This window comes from Lagenorhynchus albirostris, chromosome 2 (genome assembly GCF_949774975.1).
Source record: "Lagenorhynchus albirostris chromosome 2, mLagAlb1.1, whole genome shotgun sequence".
Classification (NCBI taxonomy): domain Eukaryota; kingdom Metazoa; phylum Chordata; class Mammalia; order Artiodactyla; family Delphinidae; genus Lagenorhynchus; species Lagenorhynchus albirostris.
In genome coordinates this window covers 156461270-156466418 of record NC_083096.1, presented here as the reverse complement: position 1 = coordinate 156466418, position 5149 = coordinate 156461270, and the positions used below count along the sequence as shown (strand labels likewise).

At 38.5% G+C, this 5149-nt stretch overlaps 1 pseudogene; it reads right to left on the bottom strand.

Moving 5' to 3' along the window:
• Positions 1 to 3728: 3728 nt before the first annotated feature.
• LOC132516275 (large ribosomal subunit protein eL18-like) lies at positions 3729 to 4356 on the bottom strand (annotated as a pseudogene).
• Between the last annotated feature and the right edge of the window lie 793 nt (positions 4357 to 5149).

Below are 5149 nucleotides of genomic sequence, written 5' to 3'. Positions count from 1 at the left end.
GTTGAGAGTCCACCTGCCGATGCAGGGGACGCGGGTTCGTGTCCCGGTCCGGGAAGATCCCACATGCCGCGGAGCGGCTGGGCCCGTGAGCCATGGCCGCTGAGCCTGCGCGTCCGGAGCCTGTGCTCCACAACGGGAGAGGCCACAACAGTGAGAGGCCCGCGTACCGCAAAAAAAAAAAAAAAAAAAAAAAAGAATGGGAAAATGGCCTGTGGAACAATACCAAGTAGTGTAACATAAATGGAATTGAAGCCTAAGAAAGAAAAGAGAGAGACTGGGGTTGAAAAAAATTTTTTTAATAATTACTGTCAAGAGAATGAGAAGACAAGCCACAAACTGGGAGAAAATATTACAAAAGATGTATCTGATAAAATATGCCCAAAACTCTTAAACCTCAACAATAAGAAAACAAACAACTCAATTTAAAATAGGAAAAATATCTGAACAGAATTGTCACCAAAGATGATATACAGTGAGATATCTCTATAAAACAACAGTGAGATATCACTATACACCTTTGAGAATGGCCAAATCCAAAACACTGACACCACCAAATGCTGGTGAGTTTGTGGAGCAACATGAAATCTTATTCACTGTTGGTGGGAATGGAAAATGGTACAGCTACTTTAGAAGACATTTTGGCGGTCACTTACAAAGCTAAATATAGCCTTACCATATGACCCAGCAATCACATTTCTTGGTATTTACTCAAATGAGTTGAAAACTTACACTTACACCAAAACCTGTACATGAATGTTTATAGCGACTTTATTCGTAATTGCCAAAATTAGAAAGCCAGGACTTCCCTGGTGGTGCAGTGGTTAAGAATCTGCTCGCCAATGCAGGGGACACGGGTTCGACCCCTGGTCCGGGAAGATCCCACATGCCACGGAGCAACAAAGCCCATGCGCCACAACTCCTGAGCCTGCGCTCTAGAGCCCTCAAGCCACAACTACTGAGCCCGAGTGCCACAACTACCGAAGCCCGCACTCCTAGAGCCCGTGCTCTGCAACAAGAGAAGCCACCGCAACGAGAAGCCCACGCACCGCAACAAAGAGTAGCCCCAATTCGCCGCAACTAAAGAAAGCCCGCGCACAGCAACGAAGACCCAACGCAGCCAAAAGTAAATTAATTAATTAAAGGAAGAAAAACAAAATTAGAAAGGAAACAAGATGTCCTTCAATAAGTGAATGAATAAACATACTGTGATACACCCAAACAATAAAATATTATTTAGTGATTTAAAAAACAAGTTATCAAGCAGTGAAAAGACATGTAAGAAACTTAAAAACATTACTAAGTGAAAGAAGCCACTCTGCAAGGCCTACACATTGTGTTATTTCAACTATATGACATTTTGGAAAAGGCAAAACTATGGAGACAGTAAAAAGGTTAGTGGTTTCCAGGAATTAGGGGGAGGGAGGGATAAATAGGTGGGGCACAGAGGATTTTTAGGGCAGTGAGACTGCTCTTTGTAATACTGTAATGGTGAATACGTCATACATTTGTCAAAACCCTTAGAATACATAACACCAAAGAATTAACTGAAATGTAAACTATGGACTTTGGTTGATAAAGATGTGCCAATGTTGATCGTTTTTAAAAACTTTTTATTGGAGTATAGTTGATTTACAATGTTGTGTTGCTTTCTGCTCTACAGCAAAGTGAATCAGTTACACATATATCCACTCTTTTTAGATTCTTTTCCCATATAGATCATTACAGAGAACTGAGTAGAGTTCCCTGTGCTATACAGTAGGTCCTTTTTAGTTATCTATTTAATATATAGCTGTGTGTATATGTCCATCCCAATCTCCCAGTTTAGCCCGCCTGCCTTTCCCCTTGGTAACCATAAGATTGTTTTCTACATCTGTAAGTCTATTTCTGTTTTGTAAATAAGTTCATTTGTACCATTTTTTTAGATTCCACATATAAGCAATATCAAGCAATATTTGTCCTTCTCTGTCTGACTTACTTCACTCAGTATGACAATCTCTAGGTCCATCCATGTTGCTGCAGATAGCATTATTTTGTTCTTTTTTATGGCTGAGCAATATTCCATTGTATATATGTGCCACACCTTCTCTATCTATTCTTCTGTCGTGAACATTTAGGTTGCTTTCATGCCCTGGCTATTGTAAATAGTGCTGTAATGAATATTGGGGTGCAGGTATCTTTTCGAATTATGGTTTTCTCCAGGTATATGCCCAGGAATGGGATTGCTAGATCATCTGGTAGCTGTATTTTTAGTTTTTTAAGGAACCTCCATACTGTTCTCCATGGTGACTGTACCAGTTTACATTCCCACCAACAGTGTAGGAGGGTTCCCTTTTCTCCACACCCTCTCCCGTATTTACTGTTTGTAGATTTTTTAATGATGGCTATTCTGAGTGGTGTGAGATGATAACTCATTGTAGTTTTGATTTGCATTTCTCTAATAATTGGTGATGTTGAGTATATTTTCATGTGCTTTTCGGCATCTGTATGTCTTCTTTGGAGAAATGTCTATTTAGCCCATTTTTTGATTAGGTTGTTTGTTTTTTTGTTATTGAGCTGCATGAGCTGTTTGTATATTTTGGACATTAATCCCTTGTCAGTCACTTTGTTTGCAAATATTTTCTCCCATTCTGAGGGTTGTCTTTTGGTCTTGTTTATGGTTTCCTTTGCTGTGGAAAAGCTTTTGAGTTTCATTAGGTCCCATTTGTTTATTTTTGTTTTTATTTTCATTACTCTAGGAGGTGGGTCAAAAAAGACCTTGCTGTGATTTAAGTCAGAGAGTGTTAATGTTGATCATTAACTGTAATAAATAAACCACACTGATGCAGAATGTTGATGGTGAAGGAGGTTGTGTGTGTGTGATAAGAAGGGATATGTGGAAACTCTGGACTTTCTGCTCAAGTTTGCTGTGAACCTAAAATTGCTCTAAAAATAAAGTATATTAATTTTTGAAAATACTGAAAAAGTTTCATAAATCATGAATATGTCCACCCACAAATCCAAGAAATTCAACAAACCCCAAGCAGTGTAAACACACACACAAACACACACAACACCATCAAAGCACATAACAAAATTTCAGAAAAAAAAAAAGAGAAAAACAGCTCCCTCTCCCCTGCAAAAACGCCTACAGATAGGAAAATGAAGATAAAAATATATGACTTACCACTGATTTACCACTAGACACAAGTTAGAAGGCAAGGAGAACTTAAAGTGCTAGAAAAAAAATAAACTTTCACCCTAAAAGCCTATATTCAGAAAAAAAATCCTTCAAAAATTAAGGTGAAATAGAGACATTTTTAAATAAGCCAAAGCTGGGAGAATTCATCACTAGCTGATCTACATTATAAGAAATGTTAAAGGAAGTTCTTTAGGTTGAAGAGAAATGGTACCAGATGGAAACTAGGATCCCCATCAGGGAATAAATTACGCCAGAAATAGTAATAAGTATGAGTCAATGTTAAAGGCTTTTCTTAATTCTTAATTTCCTTAAAAGAAAAACTACTGTTTAGAGCAAAAAATGATACTACATTGTGGGAGTTAACATATGTAAAAACAAAAATAAATGTCAAAAATAGAACAAAAGAGGGAGGGAATTAAAATCTACTGTTGTAAGATTCTTACATTGTATGTGAAGGGGAATAATATTAACTCAAGGTAGACTTTGATAATTTAAGAATGCATATTGCAATTCCTAGAACAATCTTTTTTTTTTTTTTTTTAGCATCCAAAATCTTTTTAATAACACGGTAGGATCTGGGGTTAGTTTTTGTAGCCACGGCTAGCCCATCGGCCTCTGGCACGCTCAAACTTCCGGCCCTTGGAGCATACATAGGGTTTGGTGTGGCTATGCGGGGTTCCTGGGGCCTTGCTGAAATGCCTGTACACCTTTTGGCCCTTGCGAGGACCAGAGAGGAGGACAGTGCCACAGCCCTTGGGGGAGTCCAGGGCCAACTTGTCGAAGGTGAGGATCTCGCCCCCGGCCTTGAGGATGCAGCTCCAGGCGCAGCTGCTCACTCGAAGAGCACACACCTTCCGTTTGGGCACTTCCTGGACATGCACATCATCGGTTATAGTCCCCACAACCACAGCTCTTTTGCCTTCCTGGCCAGGAAGCTTCATCTTCCAAATCATCCGGGAAAGGGACAGAGGTGGCCAGTTGGTGTGACTCATGAACAACCTCTTCGGTACAACTTGATTGAAGGTGAAGTTGGTTCATCTGGCCAGAAACCTGTACAGCTTGACCAACAGCCTTAGGTAGATGTCCTGGCTCTTGGGCTCCTTGCGTGGAAACTTTCGGTCCTTGTTGTGCTGGATGTCAACTCCCATCATGGCTCCTCCTCCTTAGCCAGGTCCAGAAAGAGACAGCTAGAACAATCATTTAACAAGAGATATAGATTTTTTAAAAAAACTAGATGAGATAAAAATAGAATACTAAAAGTTCTCAAGAACCCAAAAGAAAAAGGAAAGGAGGGAAGAAAATTTTAAAATAACAAAGTGGAAAAAACAGATATCTAATGGCAAAATGGTACTTTCAATCCAACCAAATCAACAATTATATTAAATGTAAATGAACTAAACACTTCAATTAAAAGGCAGAAATTATCTGACAATAAAAGAGCAAGACCCAATTATATCCTTTTATAATAAGACACACACGTTAAGTATAAAAACACAGAGAGGGGAGGGATAAACTGGGAGATTTGGATGGACATACACACATAACTGCATATAAAATAGATAACTAATAAGGACCTACTGTATAGCACAGGGAGCTCTACTCAGTTCTCTATAATGACCTATATGGGAAAAGAATCTAAAGAAGAGTTGATATATGTATATGTATAACTGATGCACTTTGCTGTAGAGCAAAAAGTAACACAACATTGTAAATCAACTATACTCCAATAAAAAATTTTTTTAAAAGATTTGGGGCAATTGCAGTAATGACTGTAGATTAGATTAAAATATTGTATTAGTGTTAAATATTCTAAAATTGCTAACTTTTTGGGTGACGTAAGTGGATATTCTTGTTCTTATGAAATGCATACTGAAACATTAAAGGGGTAAGGAACCTAATGTATGTAATCTACTCTCAAATGGTCCAGAAAAAAAATGAATATAGCTAGAGAAAGGTAAGGCAGGTTCTGCA